This window comes from Hesperophylax consimilis, chromosome 13, assembly GCF_061612785.1.
Source record: "Hesperophylax consimilis isolate HC1 chromosome 13, BYU_Hcon_1.0, whole genome shotgun sequence".
NCBI classification, from domain to species: Eukaryota; Metazoa; Arthropoda; class Insecta; order Trichoptera; family Limnephilidae; genus Hesperophylax; species Hesperophylax consimilis.
This window is the reverse complement of record NC_142848.1, coordinates 14,433,195-14,453,411: the sequence shown is the minus strand read 5'-3', so window position 1 is coordinate 14,453,411 and position 20,217 is coordinate 14,433,195. Positions and strand designations below refer to the sequence as shown.

Below are 20,217 nucleotides of genomic sequence, written 5' to 3'. Positions count from 1 at the left end.
GGTAATATAGAAGCTATTCGCTCACAACACATCTCAAATGACAGCGCGACCGCTACTAAAATCACTTACTCCCAAAATTAACGTTTTCGTAAAAATGAATCAGTAGACACTCATTTTTTTTAAATGATAAACTAATGAGACAAGGTTTTATGCATAGCACAAAGGATAATAAATTATCATAAGCAATAATTAATCGCCTGAAATATCAATACAAATTGAAAATATCTCCAGAGTAAAAATAAATGGCGCCGACGGAAATTGAACCCGCACCTTCTGATGTCCGGTCAGGTGCTTTGGACCACTGAGCTACGTCGGCTTATTTCCAACACGCCAATTAATTCAACATGTAATAGTACCTACTTCAATCAACAATTACTGCTTATTATATGTTTTCACTCACAAACAACCAACTTTTATTTTTTTAGGAAAGTATTTGTTAGTGCTAAATTTCCCACTAGATGGCGTCGAGACATATTATATCTACATTTGTTGGTGAAATATTTTGACTCGTCAAATATTTTTTTTTAATAATGATAAACTAATGTTTATAAGACAAGGTGTTATGCATAGCACGAAGGATAATAATCTAGACATAATATGTCTCGACGCCATCTAGTGGGAAATTTAGCACTAACAAAGCGCACTAAGGTGCGGGTTCAATTCCCATCGGCGGCATTTATTTTTACTCGGGAGATATTTTCAATTTGTATTGATATTTCAGGCGACTAATTATTGCTTATAATAATTTTACTAGAAACTCATTTCAAATTTACTTAGAGCGATGGTTTAACCCCGCTGGCGAGTACACCTCGAACTGTTAGCCTGTGAGCTACGTAGGTAATGAATAATACCTTGTGAACCCCAATGTCCTGCGATGTTTTGGCGCGAATGACAAATTCTAACATTAAAAAATAATTTTAGTATGAAAAAAAATACCCTTAATATACCTACTTAGACGGTTAACACTGATAAAAAATTACTGGAATTCCTTAATGAAGAATAAAGAAAATCTCCATACAAAATGCGTATCCAGTACTACCGAAGGTAGACGTGCAGAGCACAGATGACGTCACGCACCCATCTACCTATTACCGCTCGGGTTATGGTTGTTTGGGCGGGCTCAAACTTTAGAGAATTGAAGAATTAATGTAACTATGAGAATTAACTTTAAAAAATATATATACTGGTATTTAAGTTGGAATGCAGACATTGATAATATTTAAAAAAAAAGTCAAATTCCTCAATTTAATACATTTTTTTTTATTTTACAGGGTTTTCCAATGAGAGGTGTTATTTTGAATAGCCCGCTATTTCGGTAGATGTTACTTTTGAAGCTGTCATTTTTTGACATTTGACAAGTAGAAACTACGCCATTAATAAAAAATGGAACGATACACGCTTCAACAACGCATTGAAATTATTAAAATTCACTTGAGTGAATCAAATTCAATTCATCTTGAGTGATGAGGCCCATTTCCACCTCGGTGGCTTCGTCAACAAGCAAAATTGTCGTATCTGGGGCTCGGAAAACCCAAGAGTTATTGTTGAAAAGCCTCTCTATCCTCAACGTGTGACTGTTTGGTGCGGTTTATGGTCCGGCGGAGTCATTGGACCTTACTTTTTCGAAAATGAGGCTGGAGCAACAGTTACAGTGAATGGGTTGCGCTATCGAGAGATGATTAATGAATTTTTATGGCCGGAATTGGATGGTATTGATCTGGACAACGTTTACTTTCAACAAAACGGCGCTACGTGCCACACAATCAACGAAACCATTGATATTTTAAGATTGAATATCAAAATAACACCTCTCATTGGAAAACCCTGTAGTATCGAATGATATTGGCAGATTATATATTTTACTTTGTGTGCTTTATTACTGTTTTCGTTGTAATTTTTCAAAAAAAGATATTAAAATCTATATTTAAAATGCAGGGCGTTTAAATTAAATAAATATTGGCTGAATCAGAATTTCACTTAGCGTTATATTTTAAACGTATCATAATTTTTTTTTTCATTTTGATCAGTGATATAATCGTTAATTTCTGTGTGATATTGTCCTTGATAATAATTCTAGCTGAAAAGGTACAATGTGCATAATAATAAGATTAATAATTTAATGACTTTATTTTTAAAATGATTAGCTAGATGCCAAACAATATTATTATTTACTAATTGCATTATAGTTTAGCATGCCAGAACAAGTTGGTGGGATTTTGCACTCTTCACTTTTTAAGTATTCATAATTTAAAAGATTTTGACATTAATTTCATTTTAGTTTTTAAAAAGCTTTGCCATTTATGAGTTTCAATATAATATTATGGCATCGCATCCATACCCGTTTAGCAGCACAGAAACCAGTTTCGCTCAAGTTCAAGGCTATGAAAAATATTATAAATTGCTTTAATTTAATCCTTTTTGAATAACATTAAACGACACTATTAAACAAATACCTTTTAAAACTTTTTTCGGTATGTCGACTTCTTCGTATATTTTCATTTAGGTTGTCCTTCATACTCTTGCGTGTTTCTGCGTTCGCTGTCTCACTTTATTTTATCTGAAAAGCATTATGAATATTTGTATTTATTGAAATAATAAGTGATTTTTAAGTGCATGCGAATGGAAAGAAACTCCATCAGATTTGGTTTAGCTCGAGAATGTTTCGTGCACATCTCAAAAGCACACTAAGGTATTTTTTACACAATAAAGAGCCTAGAGCGACATGTCTGCGGCAGCCGGTGACAGCTTGTCTGACCGACGGGGCTTATGTGCGATACTAAAGGTAGTAAATCACAAATTTGTCCACTGGACCCAGTTCAGTGAAACCATGCGCGTTGTCTCAGTAACCTATCTTCCCTTTTAATTCATCTGTGTCAAGTGTAAATCGGGTAACTTCAGGGACTTTAGCTAGTTTTAAAAATAAATCAGAAATTCTTTATGAAGCAGGAAGATTTCTCCAACGGTGAGTTCTGGCGTCACACAGTGGGCTGAAAATCGCCTTTCATAGAAATAGAGAATTGAATTTTCAAGGGTTATTTTTTTTGGCTAGAAATGGATTCTGCTGATTATTACTATGCTATAAAATTTCGTATGAGGCAATTGGAGTTATCATTTTTTTAAGAAAAAATTGTATGGCACTGACATTAAAAATGAGGCTATCTCTGGAATCATAAGGTTGGCCATTATATCCTTACACACAGATATACCTACTACTATTTTTTAGAAATGTGGCGCAACTTCCGATTTTTTTTTAAATCCTCAAAGTTGAAAAAAAAAGTCAAGTCTCTATGTCTATGAAAGGCGATTTTCAGCCCACTGTGCGTTTTCAGCTACGTGGCTTTAGAATATTCAATGTCAAAGTCTCCAGCGAGGCTGGCTGATAAAGCTAGCAATAACACATGACATTTAATAGCACTTCTAGTTTTCTTTATTAATTATATCCATTATTTACTATACCATTTATCTGTCAATACTCCCATCAAAAGGGTATTTACATTACATAGATAACTATTCAAATCAACATTAAGCCTCGTCAGACGTTTTTCTCGACGCCCGATGGTCGATATTATTGACTTCTGAAAGTTTACTTTGGTAGTTACGAGATTGTTTTCCATCGAATAGTATGGTACGTTTACATTTGCGAACCGAAACGCTAGTCGAGCCTCGCCGCTTGCATTTGTTTCGTTCCTTTCCCATAAGTCGATGTTCAGCTCGGCAGTTTGACTCGCGTATGTATACGTAGCATTAGGTCAATTTATAAACAATATTCCACCTGTTATGTGTGACGCGGATATCAAGTTTTTGACCTTACCATTTCAAAAGGTTATTTATGCTCGTTAATTGTAAAAATTAGTTATAAAGTGTTATTGACACAAGGGCTCTGTGATTATTTATGACAATCTTTGTAATTTACTATAAAATATCATTGTTTGTTGTGGTTGTTAGAACCTTTCCTGATAATCGATTTGCAGGTATGATGCGCGATCCTACTTCTTCGAACCGCTTACATTTTTAATATACATGGTGTCCAATACTCAAATTTTTTTAATTAATACGTTTTTAAAGGTAATTTTTATATTTAAATATCGTAGTACAAGCGTGAAACGGGTCACATTGTAGTAGTCGATTATGTAGTATAACTTTTTTTGACTTTCGAGTAAATCGAGTCCGATGTTGGAATTTATTAGGTCATATTTGGAAAAAAAATCGGTCTATAGGGGGGGGGGGGGGATTTTAATAACAGTTGTTTAATTAGTTTTAATATTTTTTTATTAATGAACAGCTTGAAAGATATGTCTTAGATTTAGATTTACCAGTTTCCCGCTCGTACCAAGAGTTTCCGGACTGGGTGAATTAAAAAAAAGTTTTTTTAATATTTTTTTTGGGGGAGTTCGGAAGATTAGCAACTGCCTTCTCAAAATGAATATAGGTGTGAACTGTATTTTGTACCTTTGATCAGCATTTATGGGGGTACTTGGATCCCCCAAAAGAAATATTCACAGTAATATCTACATATCTAGCTACTGTTCGGCTTATTGTAAGTACGGTCGCGGCAATGTAACTCTCTCGACCTTTCGCAATGTTTGTCGCATTTGAATATTCAGAATATTCAACAATAAAACTTGAAAACACGCGTATCAGTGGCACTCGAAACCGCATTGCACACTTACCTTAATTCCATGATATTTTTTATAATGTGAGTACATATGTTTATTTACATCTAACTTATTTTCTTGCGTCAAAATGGTACCCACTCAAACTTCAACGGGATGTTTTGTGTAATATGTACGGCGATAGTGAGTAGTTTTATGAAATTCCTAATTGTTTGGATATGTGGTATGCGCAATATTGCTTTATTTTAGTACTGCAATCGTGCGGGACATACGGAACAAGCGTAATTATAGGTAATAATATTATGTACACACGCATTGTGTCGTACGCGTATTCCTCATCGTCTCTCCGAACATGTCGTTTGTTGTGTGTTGGCAAATATTTATCCATCTGTCCATGGGTTTGTGTAAGAACATTGGAACGAAAGATGTAGGACGACGGGAATGTATTACTGTTAACTAAACAACTGTACAACTAAAATTAACGTCAGGGCCTATGTCATCTCTGGGAATGCTGTTTGGGAATGTTTTAAGAACGTTTTGGGAAGGAAAAAGATATAAGGGGTGGGGATGAATCTGGGGGTCAGTGTGTCCAGAAGTGACATGAATCCACCCCTACCACCACGGTGTAAGGCGTTGGGTCCAGCAAGTCCGGCTGGAGAGGTTGAAGGTCTCCCTAGCTGGGGGGGCAAACGCATCCGCCAACAAGTCCTGGAAAAACTCCAGCCCATTAACCAGGGCACCCATGGTAAGTCACTAAACGTCCTTTTGACGTGTTGTGATTTTTATTATAAACCATTTTAGGAACACCTTGTATTTTAAGAAAATTTTACAGCACCTACCTACGTCTTGTTTTATATTGAAATTTAACCTTCAACCAAAAAGAAGTCAACATTGAAAATTAAATGGTAATTCATATTCTCCCACATCACTAATTCTCACATCTCACTTCGACCACTTCGGTCAATAAACTATACTACCTACACCACCTGCTAGTTTTAATAATTTTGTGAGTTCGACAAATATATGAAGATTTAATCATTTCCATGCGATTAAATATCTGCAATTTGCTTGGATTTAATAGAATAATATATTTCCAAAATTTACAAACAGTTCGAACCACGACCGTTAAAACCGATTGATGACGTAAGGAGAGGGAGCAACAATACAGAAAAAAAATCATTATTTATTAAAATTGTTAAAACTATTAACAACAGTTTTGAGATACAAATGAGCACATAAATAAGAATTTAATTAATTTGATAAATTAAAATTTAACTAACTAACTAATTATCTCGCCGTTTTACCCGCAGGGATAGTCAGAGAGTATGTAGCGCCAAACAACTCAGTCTTAGCACACACTCCTTGCTTCATTCGAATAAAATTAATTGATTTATAATAGGTACCTTTGCCAATAGTTATTATTACAAATACCAAAACAATTTTTCCTTATGTTTCTAAATTTTTTTTCCTGGAGTTTCGGAAATATTTTTAATGTCTCATAAAAAATCTAATTTTAACGATCTTGCTATATAACAATGCTAATGATCTTATATATTTTTTTTTTGTATATCAATACAACATTTTAATATTCATATACCTACGTATCCAAAACGATTTTTATCCAGATTCTTACAATAAACCAAATTAACAAATAATGATCTCATTCTTTCTTCATGTTCATATGCCTTCTGGGGTCCAGCTTTGGCTCTCATCCTTCTGAATCCTGAAACAGGCTATTTTCTTTAGGTCGTCAGTTTCATCTTTGACTAACCTTTTTCCCTTTTCAATCAAAGACGCCTTCCGATGGTATTGGAATTCCATCAGCCACAATTGTGTTACATGCCTGGCATAGTCTCGCTTGAGCATGACGATTGTGATGGTAACATCGGCTAATAACAAACTCTTGTCTTCAAAATGTAGCATCTCCACTTGCGATTTCAATGACGAAGTTAACCGGTTTAATTCAACACGCCTCGGGTTATCACGTCAGTTTAAGCCGGTTACTTCACATTATATTCAGTCCAAAGAAATGCTTAAAGTACTCTAATTTATACTGCTACGTCATGTCACGTCAGGTTTAGTATTGCTTCACGATGTGTTGTACATTCAAATAAAAACAAACGAAATTAGATGCCAACATTGTATGCTCGTGTATTTTAATGCATTCAATCTATTTTTTTTGTGAATAGGTGGGTCAATTTTTAATAAGTTAAATGCTTAAACTTAATTTAGCCCTTTATAGGACAACTTTTTTTTAACGATACGCTCTTAATGGTTTTATTTATGTATTCTATATTCATTTTGATGAGCAGAAAAACCTTTTTTTTTGCTTAGTCCTTTTGAAATTTTAGATTTTCCAGCGGTCTTTTTTCTGACCGGTGTCCATTTTGTAAAAAAAAATTACCTAATTTTTTTTTTTTAATACAAAAAATAGGTTTGTAAGGAAAAATGTACTTTTATTTATTTGCGTTACAGAATAATAACTGCTATGATAATTTTATAGAGAAACTGACCAGGACGCGATTTTCGTAAATTTACTCAATATGTGCGAACTTCGGGGCGGTCGGTTCGATTCAAGACCTCTGTGCGTTACCTCAGAATGATTACAACCCATAGTTACACTCAATTATAACTTGTATACATAAAGAAATATAGACCTTAATGTTGCAGATCTCAAAACTATCCGTTTTTAGCTTATGACCTATAAAGGGTTAAATGTGAGGGATATATGTATAAATATATAAAAAACGTTATTAAAATTAGTGATACGCAAAATTCAGATGTCCAATTGAAAATTATCGAATATTTAAAAACTCTTATTAATTTGATTCGAATGAATTCGTAATCGAGATTTCGATTAAACCCATCATTATTTTAAAATTGTTTGTGGATGTAATTAAGATGATATGTTATCTCTTTTGGGCCAACTCTTAAAGGGATGCATGCGACCATGAATAACTTAATCTTCAGAAGTTGTAGATTTTATGTGTTATAAACGAGAATAGGCAGGTCCACTAATTTTATTAATACTGGTAAATGAGTTGGACATCAAAATATACCTAAAATCCTATTAAACTAAGGCATCCAATTGAAATATTGTCGTTCGTTCATCGTAATATCCATTTATATATTTTAAATAATTACCATCAATCAATTCAGTTTGAGATTACCAAAAGCTGAAAAGTAAGAGGCCTTTCTTGGGCCAGGAACATAAATTGGGTCATCGAACAACATTTCTCAACTTTTTATCTCACAATACGCAATGGCATTCACCTCCCAATATTGCCAACCCAAAAAGGTTAAAGAACTTCAATTGCCTTCTATATTAAATGTGAGAGTATTTTTTAGGTTCCATGATAACTCAACACAGTGAAAATACAATAAACATTATTAAAGCGATAAAAAACTAACGTATTAACCTAACCTATTTAACCTGGTTTAAAGATATGTTGGATCGTCATCCGGTCACCGTCTGTGATATAGAAACATTTTGCAGTCCAATATGTCCAGTATTTCCTCTGCACCTCTAATTCGTGTGACCAAAGAATGTCTTTCCCCTCCAACGTTTTAGGGCCACATATGACCGGGCGTCCATATTTTATAAAAGTATTTTTTTTTTGTTGGGTTGTGGTCCATAAATTAACCAACCAAAGTGATAATATTGGCCACTTACCGAGTATTCAAATTCACCGGTCCAGATAACGAAATACTTGAGGAATAATTTAATCTATGAAGATTACCGCACCACAAAATCAGCCACAGAAATACTTTTGTTGCATTTTAATTTATGAAATGTTATTATTATCAAATTCCACGGTTCGCCTACCCCACTAAACAAAACAATTATTTCTTAATTTGAACCAATTACTATGATAGTTGCCTTATATTGTTGCTTGACATAAATAATGCGTAATAAAACGTATTATTATTTTTCTTTCAACACCAAAAATACATAAAATGTAATAAAACACATTATTATTTTTCTTTCAACACATAAAATAAAGTTACCATTTTTTTTAAAACAAATTCCGTAAATACCGCACTTTATATGCGGTTTGTTCGACTTCACAATCGAGGGATGTTCTACTCGTATTTCTATTAATTTTTTTTTTTAAATAAAATTTCTAAAACATTTGAATGTTTTTAACTGCATTTTATTTAACCCATTCGAATAAATTTGAATCGATTAGATATCTCCATATCTCTTTTTTTAATCATAGGGTATTTCGAAATTAATATCTCGATTATGCCATCACTACTCGTGAAAACTAAAAAAAATCCTTACTTTCATACTAAAAAAATGTGGTCTTTACTTTCCTATGTCTTCCGATTATTCTCTTATTGTTCATTACTTACTCTCATTCTCTTTAGTTAAGTACATACAGCATTTGTCTTTGATCCGGGGGCGAATTACGTCATGTGTGTATAGAGTTTCTCATTATTTGATGTGGGCACTGTACATTGATCCAATCCATTCACCCGTTCTTTACGATCGCCAAATATTTTATTGCCCAACAATAATATTGCGCCAATTATTAATTTATTGCCAACTTTTCTTGTTTTTCTCTGCTTCAAATCTTTCCGATGAGCTAAACATTGGATTGATTTATTCGAACCAGCCTCGATTAATTATGCAAGCCCATTTTTCCCTTTTAAAAAAATGCATCGGTGCGGAATTTCTCCAGCGCTGTGGATGTTCCCGTAGGTTGTCTATGGTCTATAAACCAGTAGTCTTGTGATGTAACTTGTTCTAATTGAAAGGCACAAATGATAATTTCAAAAAAATGTATGACTTCAGAATCAATATATGTACTGTTTTAGCTTCTCGATTATTCACGGATTCTTTATTTATCCGTAGAACTAATTTAGCCAACATTTAATAATCGATTGAATGCCGGAGTGAAGCACCCCAAGATGGTTGCCCGCGTACGGTAGAGTTGGGTTCCCAGCTCGAGTGCCTACTTTAACCTTTCATGTTATTGATACGGTTTTAGTACAGTAGGGAAAATCGAATATCAGATCAGATAATTAACAAAAAAAATGTATCCTCGAGGGTTCACAGTGACGTAACTGCGAAGCGTACTTTAATGAAATAATGTTTTCGCATACCTCCTATTTTGTCTCTGCTTAGGTACCACCAATGAGGTATTTTCACTGTTTTCTTTTGTTGTTGAAAAAAATTCAATAACGAAGGAATTTTTATATTTTATTATTATGTTGACATATAAAGTTTCTACAGCGATTTAAAATGTGCCAATTAGATTTGCCGCCAAAACGACATGTACGTTTTTATTCGTGAATATGGCGGCGTTGACGTCACGCCGGGCAATATTCGTGAAAGGTGTCTTACCGGCCATCGGCGTTTTCTGTGTCATAATACTTGTAGCCTGTTGAAACCGTTTCGTAATGTGCGGTTTTAGACTGTTTTTTAATTCAATAATTATAAATGAGAATATTGAAATTATTAAATATATTTAGTACAATGATCAGAGTCAGAAAAATAATCTTAAAATCTTCCACACATTTTTAGCGATATTCATAGTTTGTGAAAATACCACAATGCGAACCGCTGTGCTGAACCAAAAATAATATAGTAATTGGAAATAAAAAAAAGAACACGCGAGGATGCCAGACACTAATGAAAAATGGTCATTTATTATATTCAAATTGTTAAATCATTAAAAACCATTTAAGCTCTACTTATTTATGGATACTTTGAATTTATTCATTTATTTTTATTATATTACCGTAGTATGTTATCTATAAAAAGTTGTTTAAATCCTCCAGATATGCATAACCTGCTTGTCGGATCTAAAAGCAATACCTAAATCCTACATGAAAGATAACACGTACGCTGATAGACAAGAAAACGTATAATTTTTTTTCCATTTTAATATTTTAACTTGCATTTTACAGGTTTCGACTAATTAAACATTAATACATAAATTACTCTTATGATTTTTTATATTTTTTCCTTCTATTTTAGAATATTCTTTTCCTAAACATGGTAAAATCTATTAATAATCTAAATTATTTTAAGCAATAATTATTAGCCTGAAGCAAAAAATTATTTCCACACATTGAACCACACATTCTGATTGCCGGTCAGGTGCACGGAACCACTGTGCTGTGATAAATTATTTCACATCCAGGATCTACGTAAGGATCAAAGTTTGTTTCGCAGTATCACGACATCTTGGCAAATAGGTAAAATAATTCATGATGCCTTTTATGCATGAATTTTTAATGCGTGCAATTTTCCAAATGGCTGTTCTTTACCAATATGGCTGTTATTGAATTAATGCCAACTTCGTTTTAGAATTTATATCAGAAATAAGAAATGCTTCTTTGGATAAAGGAGTGTAAGGAGAATGTGAATGGTAGGGGCTGGGACGCACGAGGAACACATGGCAAGATGGAGTAAACCAAATAACTTGAGTCAGATCTTGTCTATAATCAGAATAACAGAAGGGTATTTAATAAACAATGTATGATTGTGACTGTAGCATGGAGTGTGTATCGAGACCGAGTTGTTTGGCGGTCGGTCCTCTCTGCTTATCCCTCCGTAACGACGTGATGGTTATTTAATTAGTCAAAAATGCTTCTAGTTAGTATGTTTTCCAATTGAATAACAATAAGCCTGATGCCTTCATTCAAATCCAAAGTTATTTCGACTTGTCTCTCAAACGTTGAGCCATAGAGTCTTAAAATGTACACGGCTTATTCTAGCCGGATTATATAAGTAAAAAGTCTCGATATCAGTTCGTAACATCATTTCCAATAAAAATAAAAATGTGGAGCTATGAAATATTCAATTATATGCCCTGTGACACGTATTTTTTTCATTTTCGGGTAGTGAAGCCAGTAAATATGTACTAGATACACATGACTGTGTATATAAGGTTTTTTTTCTCTTAGGTCAAATAATAATTTATTGTATGTTTTTTGTTATCTTCTTAAAATGAGGTTGGAAATATATTCGATAATAAAATAATAAAAACAATCAGTATGAAGGACAGACAGTACGTCGTATTCTACAACCCTGCTCGCTCCTTTGTTTATCAAGACCGAGGGTAAAGCGGCACACTGACGGGCGAGAATGTGCGCGGCAAGCAGTCTGAGCACGACATCGATACAAAACTGCTCGTCGCTCGCATGTGACGTCGTGCTTGCCGCGGACATGCTCGCCCGTCAGTGGGCCGCTTTAAGCTCGCAACTGGTGTCGCGAGGAGGCAAGATAAGCGAGGGGCGTTCTTAATAATACAGGGTGTCCGGGGTAAAGTGCATTAACTTCAGGAGGTGATTCTACATGATGGTAGAAGTAAAAAAAGTTAATAACTTTTTGCGAATTTTTTTTTCAATATTCTACGGAAAAATATTTAATTTCTCATACAAACAATTCAAATTTTTTACGTAAAAACTACCTTAAAACTTTAGTATTTCGAAAAAGTTATTTATCTTTTCTACTTCTAAAATCATGTGATCACCCCCCAAGTTAGTGCACTTTACCCCCGGACATCCGGTATAGCCGTTTCACCTGTACACATATTATTTAAGTGGCTATCTCTTTCTAATGCGTTCCGTTCATTTATTTATGTATGATGTTATTTGTAGCCATTTCACAAATTCGCTGTGGCTATTATTTTCTCGTGCTTTTCGATTTCAATCTGGAAACAGGAACGTTCATATTTTTTTATTTGATTAGTATGAACATAACGGGTCAGTGTATGAAAAAAATAAAGATTTTATGCAACAGCGAAGTTAAACCGGAGCAAATTGGTTTTCAGTACAGTCTGGCATGATTTTGTAACATACTTATATAAAATAAGTGTATATCGAAAGTAACCACATGGGCCATGATTTGATATGTATTTGTACAGTGTTCCTACATCATTCTTGTGTTATGAAATATTTTGTGAGCTTGATACACGTTAACTTATGATTTATGACTTTAACTTTGTTAACTCTTTAACTCCGGGCAGACCTATTTTTAGAACCCCACCTCTTCACGTATAATTTTATACTGTTGTTAAAAATGATTTTGTAATTTTTGTGTACTTAAAAGCCCAATAGGGCGTCAATAAATAAATAAAAATAATGATTTTAAAAAGTTAAGACATACATTAGCCTAATATGCATACTTTCGCTTCGGTGTGCGCGCTACTAACTTACCAGAACGCAGTTATAGGTTGATGCAATCAGGTGTTAGCGTGGCCGTAATTTGGCATTTATTTGAATGAATTATTATTGTGGTCAAATATTTTGATGGTTTCGAATTTGATATCCCCCTCCGGACGATTTGGGAGGCGGGTATGGGTTGTATTACTGCCGCCCCGGAAACCATTTATCTGATGACCAACACCCCTGCCATAGGTCACCCCAAATGGTTCGCTACGTCAATGGGGACGGGAAGAAGATGGGGAAGAGAAAGGTGGGAAGTACCTGGCTATTCAGATCTGGCCACCAAACAAGCCAAAGTCATTTCAAGTGGCGGTCTTACACCAGGGCGATACTGAGAGTTTCTTCTACTCTAGAACGTGCCGCAAGTACACTATATATTATTTTAAATGAGTAAAATCAAATAAAATTTACTTGCGCACACTGGGATTTGAACCTGTTACCTCCGGCTTGCTAGTGAAGAGCATTACCGTCGATCACGGAGGCCTTCACTCATAAAAAATCGTAATAATTCGTGATTCCTTCAAATAATATTTTTTTGCAATTTGTGGGTACGTACATTTTACAATATTTATTTACATTCATATCTTCCACCATGGAATCTTGCTCAACTCAATTTGTGGGTACATACATTTTACAATATTTAATTACATTCATTTCGTCCACCATGCAATCTTGTTCAACTCAATTTTGCCACAAAGGAAACCGATAAAATGATCCAAATTTCGAAGGTCTTTTTGCCAAAAATGAATCACCCAAATTACGTTCGTTAAATTTCTCAACATGACCTAGTGCGTCACTTCACAGTTAAAATTCTCCTTATTAACAGTTTGGCAACGCGTTGTGGCGAATGCGTTATTTTGTATTGATCTCCTTTTAGACTTGTGTATGGCTTGTATAAGCACTAGGTTATAAACTTTTTTACTTTTTTCCATACTGACAATACCATAGACGAGACTGCATACTAATATTATAAGCGTCTGATTATATTTTTCACATCTAAAATAATATTTTTTTTAAACCTTTTTAAAAAATATTTTATTAAAGAGTGAAAACAAATGATACATAGTGATAGAAGGAAGTAAGATCATCCCTAACGCCCTTGAGGTGATTTTGCACAAAAATGGCGCTATACAAATCATCTAAATATTATTAATGTGTACAGCAGACAGAGGGTTAAAATTAAGAAAATTACAAAATAAAAACAAAGTAAATATACAACCGTCCAATGACGGTGTACAACAATATGTTATTTCAAAAGATCTGCATAAGGGTAATTATATAATATATGTTACAATGGGTGTTTCTGCTATCGTGGTACGAGAACACGCCGTCAGATGGAATGCAGGAAAACACTTCTTCTTCTTGACATATAAATTTATTAATTCACAATATAATTGCAGAGGATCTTATTTTCCTCTGCTAAAATTTAAACTGAAAGAAATAAAGGTCTAGTTTCCTCTATTCTTCAGTTTTCCCTAGGTTTACATAAACCTAGTAATTATCTCACGACTGACTGCCTAGGTACGCATGTACCTACCAGTTATTTCAACACTCGCTCCTGCGTAGGTACGTCTGTACCTACCCGTTATAGCAACACTGCAATACTGTCTCCTCCGTAGGTACGTCTGTACCTACCAGTTATATGAATACTGCAATACTGTCTCCTCCGTAGGTACGTCTGTACCTACCAGTTATATGAATACTCTAATACTGACCTTTTTTCTGGGAGGTATCTGTATTTAAACTAAATTCTGAAGGACATTTTACCAAAATAAAGATGTTCCACCCGCTCGTTGGCAAACAACATTCTTAACATAAATAAAATGCACTTAACTATTCTTAATGATACAAACGTGACTTAAACAATACAAATATTTTAAAGGAATTATTTTAAGGTAGATGAAACTTTATTTGGGGTTTTTATTACTATGGGACAGGGGTGGGAAAGGTATTGGCAAATATTTTTAGGCATAATGGTTTAACTAGGGTGATCATAAAATATAAAGCGAACAGCTCTATTTGAAAGCCGCCGCCGCTTGCAGTAAAATGTCACTAATTCTTAAATCATAAATGATACACAAACAAGACAATATGTTTATAAAAATACCAGGCCAAAGAATTGTTTTATTGTAGGGTCGAATCTGCAAATGTGGGAAGCTGCACTAACTTTGAAAATACGAACTGTGGGAATGCGCCTGAAGGCTAAATTTTATTGAGCAATATGTAAACGTCGCATTCTGGAAGATACATACCTCCTCCCGTGAAGATACTTCACAAAATAGGCAAAGAATGCGACTGTTATCTTTATTAGGTACCTACTGCTTGTCTACAAAAATTACCAGTTAAATTTATTAAAATTACTAAAATAAAAATATTTATGCTACTCTTAAAACTAAAAATTCCGTGGAATATGTAAATCTTATGACTAAAAATTGTGTAGTAGGTAATGTCTTAAAACTAGAAATCCCGTAAAATGTATATCTTATGACTAAATATCGTGTAGTAGGTAATGTCTTAAAACTAGAAATTCCGTAAAAAATGTAAATCTTATGACTAAAAATTGTGTAGTAGGTAATGTATTAAAACTAGAAATCCCGTAAAAATGTATATCTTATGACTAAATAGTTGTAGTAGGTAATTTCGCATTCACCTCCCCCCGTGAATTCATTTCACCTAGCGGATAAAAAGAATGCGATGGTTGTATCTTCAATACTGCTACTTTAGTAGCCGGTCTGCGAAACGTACCGTGATTTGTTTGAATATCTACAACGCGAACTTGTCCATCGGCTCCGGGGTATACTTTTACTACCATACCCTTTGGCCAGGTATTCCGGGGCAACGTGTTGTCACATAGGATAACTACATCGCCTACCTTTATAGGTGGTATCACGTCATGCCATTTAGAACGTTTTACCAGTGTAGGTAAATATTCTTTTACCCATCGTGACCAAAATTGGTCGGCAAAAAATTGTGCAATACGCCATTGCTTTTTTAGGCATAAATCGCCGTGATCAAAGACCCCTAGGATTGGGGTGTCATATTTATAACCTAACAGGAAATGATTTGGTGTTAGACTTTCAAAATCCTTGCTATCGAGAGAAACGTGTGTGAGTGGTCTACTATTAACTATATTTTCTGCTTCTAACAGCAATGTGTGCAAAGTATCCGGACGTGGTGCTTGCTCGCGTAATATGGCGTAAAACGTAGTTTTAATTGATTTTATTAGACTTTCCCAGGAGCCTCCGTGGTGAGGAGATCCTGGCGGATTAAATTTCCAATTTATTTTCCTTACCGACATTTCGTTATTTAATTTGTCCTGGTTTAGAGATGATAATGATTCTGATAATACCTTATCAGCACCTCTAAGGTTTGTTCCATTATCACTCCAAATAGTTAGCGGGTAACCGCGCCTAGCAATAAAACGTCTGATTGCTAGTATGGCGGAATCCGTAGTCAGGGAATCCGCGATTTCAATATGCACGGCTCTTGTTGATAAACATGTAAACAAAACACCGTACCGTTTTTCATTTCTGCGCCCTATTGTTACTTTCATGGGACCAAAGTAATCCATGCCTGTGTGTGTAAAAGGACGTATATGATGTTGTAACCTTTCCATAGGTAAACATCCCATTAGAGGTGCCTGTGGTTGGGCTCTCTTATTTTTGCAAGTTTGACATATATATTTAATTTTTCTAATAGACTGACGCGCATTAAGTATCCAATACTTTTGTCTTATTGCATTTAAGACGTGTTCAACTCCACCGTGGCTAGACATCTCGTGAAACTGTGTAATTAACCTCTAAGAGAGTATGGCCTCACCGTTGGCGTCCGAAATAAAATCTGCTCAAAGGAGTATGGACGCCCATGGTGTGTCGGTGCTTGTAGAAATCATTCTATCGAATTTATTCATAAAAAGGACATGCTAGTGACATCTCTTGACGAATTCCATAAATATGCCGAAGAAATATGTAGATTCCGTCTATTTTTAACGGATCTACAGCGTTTTGAAAATACACGTGGTAATGGCGCGTCAGTTGCGTTGATTGTAAACATTTTATTGACAGTTCGCGAGCGTAAACGACATTTTTACCGATTTTGTTAGAGGTATTTGCATTGTTTTCGTGACACAAACACTTGAATGTTTCTGTGTTGTTATTACGTGTTAAATATGCGTATTATATCGCGAAATTAACAAATAATTTTGTGCGTTTGTGACATTACTGTGAATTGTGGATTTTTTAGTTGGTTTTGTGTATTGTGGGTCCTATTTTCGTGTATTGACGACAAGTTTCTTTTCCGTGAGATATTCTCTAACATTCTGTTTTAGTTTTGGATAATTTTGAGTGTTTTTATATATTATACTTTTCACATTGAAAGGTTGTGTGTTTTGTGGGTCCTATTTTCGTGCATTGACGACACATTTTTTTTCGTGTGATATTCTATAACAGACTTTTTTAGTGTTGGATAATTTTGTGTGTTTATATACTTTTCAAACTTTTCACATTGAATATGTCAACACCTTTGGATGAAGACGAAATTACGGCCGTATTAGCCGAAAGTGATGATGAAGACTTTTTCAATGATATCCAAGATTTACCAGTTCATTCTGATAGCTCTTCCGATGACTCAAATATTTCTGATGATGAAGAAGATGAACCACCATCTTCGAAAAAGCAAAAATTGGATAGTCGAAAATGGGTTCAATCTGATTTTGTACCAACCTTGCATGATTTTGACAGCAGGCATTCAGGTATAAGAGGCGATATAAATTTGGATGAGAACGCAAGCGAACTCGACTTCTTTGAATTGTTCTTTACTAATACCATAGTTCAGTCAATTGTAACGGAAACAAATAAATACGCTTCAACACTGGCTCTCAACGTAAGTCTAAAATCAAAAATGAATAAATGGGTTGACACTACTGTGTCCGAAATAAAGATATTCTTGGCGACACTTTTGCTTATGGGTCTTGTTGGTAAAAACTCATTGAAGAAATATTGGTCAAATAACCCAATAATAGAAACGCCATTCTTCAGAGTGTTATTTTCACAGGATAGATTTCTACTTTTACTGCGGGCTCTGCATTTTGCCGATAACAATGTTCGGACAAATGATAGATTATATAAAATAAGGAATCTTTTGGATCCTTTGAAGAAAATCTACAAACAGACCTTTTACCCATTTCAGAACATATGTATAGATGAAAGCCTCTTATTGTGGAAGGGAAGACTTTCCTTCAAAATATATATACCGTCCAAACGACACCGTTTTGGAATAAAATTATTTGTCTGTTGTGATGTAGAAACAGGTTACGTCTTAGATATCATAGTTTACACTGGATCAGATTCAGACATCATCATGGATCCAAATATTGGAGTGTCTGGGTCAGTTGTAACAACTATGATGAAGGACTATCTTGGAAAAGGCCACAGACTCTTTGTAGACAATTGGTATACAAGCCCAAAATTGTTTGATGTTTTATTTGAAAACAAAACAAACGCTTGTGGAACTGCAAGAGCAAACCGAAAGGAAATGCCTAAGTTCGGAAATGCTAAAATGCAAAGAGGAGATGTAAAAGCATTTCATTCAAATGATCTCTTGGCAGTAAAGTGGCGTGATAAACGAGAAATTATTATGTTGACAAACATACATGAAAATAAAATGACGATCACCGATAAAATTGACTATTCTACCAGGGAAAACAAAATAAAACCAGAAGCTGTGGTAGATTATTCGAAAAACATGGGGGCTGTAGATAAGGTTGATCGAATTCTTGGTTTTGTTGACAGTTCTCGCAAGTCTTTCAAGTGGTATAAGAAAATTTTCTTTCGCCTTTTAGACATAAATGCCCTAAACGCCTTCTTTCTACATCGTCAGAGAACAAACAAAAAACTAAGTTTTAGTGAATTTCGTGAGAATCTTGTAGGTCAGTTGGTAGAAAAATATCACACCGAAAGGCCACCAGCATCTGGAGGAAGACGAGTAACAGATTGTCCTACTCGTCTAACTGAACGACATTTTATCAACCCGCTTCCACAAACAGAGACTCAGGGAAGGAAAACACGAAGGAAGTGCCATGTTTGTAGTCACACAGCCGTTCAGCCAAGGAAAAGAACAGAAACAAGATACATGTGTATTCAATGTAATGTGGCTTTGTGCTTATTTCCCTGTTTTGAGATATATCACACAAAAAAACAGTATTAGATTGTAGTTCTTCAGTGTAAAATGAAAATGTGAAAAATAGTTTTAGATGACATTTTTTAGTTTCTTTTGTGTAAAAAAGTAAGGTGTAAAAAGTTTATCCCATAAAAATTTTTAAAAAATTGAAAAAAAAAATTGTGTAAATAAAACTTTTTTTTTAGTGTAAATAAAACAAGTTCTATAGTGAAAACAACATTCGGATGAGGAAATATGGAAGTACAAAATAAAACTGAAATAAAAATTGGTAAGTAAATTTATGTTCTAGGTTGTACATTTTACGTGAACCGATGGTTGACAAAACATGAATCACATATTTTTTGTTATCGGATTAATTCGGTTATTTTGATATTTCTATATGTATTTCTTTAGCAAAGTTTGATTTTTATAACACATGCTATGAATATAATTTATAAAAAAATCAAATTTTGAAGGTAAAAAAAACTCACTCTACTGAACACTTTTTGCTCTCAGAAACTCACTCCCTTAGAGGTTAATAATTGAGCTAACTTATCTTTATTGTCGAGAATTATCGGGAAGACTGTACTTAATTGTACGTCTTCAATCGCCGCAATTCTACCCTGTATGCGTATTATTCCATTTACATCTAAATACGCACTTAATTGTCTTAATCTACTATCTTTTGGCAATCTTTCGTTTTTGGATAAAATTATAATTTCTCTATGAAACGTTCTTTTCTGAGACTCTTTTATAAGAAAATGTTCTGCTGAAGTTAAGTCATCAGCAGTAAGAGAATTATTTTCTGCTTGTTTGCCTCTACATTTGTTAATGAATTTAAAAACGTACGCTGTAGCTCTTAATAATCTTGAATATTTGGAGAATTTATTTAAGTCTATGAAACATGCCGCCGATGTGGTGAGTAAGATAGCCGATGGTTTTAACTCTAATAGTTCTTTGTTTATGCTATCACACTGTTTAGCCAAATTCTCTTGCGGCCATACTTCTGGAGGTGATTTTAGGAATTCGGGACCAGAAAACCATCGCCCCTCTAATCCTAAATCTGTCATCCTAGTATCTCTGGTAGCCTCATCTGCTATATTATCTTTAGTTGGAAGCCACCGCCAGCATTCTGAACCAACTGTTTCTTCCAACTCACCTAACCTATGCGCAACAAAAGGCTTAAAATTTCTTGAATCAGATTTTAACCAGCACATTACGGTTTTTGAATCTGTCCAAAAATGTTTCGAGTTAAAGGTGAGCGTGT

General features: G+C 34.4%; 2 protein-coding genes across 4 annotated transcripts in view; one reads left to right on the top strand and one right to left on the bottom strand.

Moving 5' to 3' along the window:
- Positions 1-8,313, bottom strand: part of LOC149418481 (putative cytochrome P450 49a1) — a 47,014-nt gene extending 38,701 nt beyond the window's left edge. Inside the window, exon 1 of the mRNA XM_089638794.1 lies at positions 8,287-8,313. The gene's annotated coding sequence lies outside the window, so the exon portion shown is untranslated. The remainder of the gene's footprint in view (positions 1-8,286) is intronic.
- Positions 1-20,217, top strand: part of Galphao (G protein alpha o subunit) — a 234,901-nt gene that overhangs the window by 180,716 nt on the left and 33,968 nt on the right. The window lies entirely within an intron of this gene.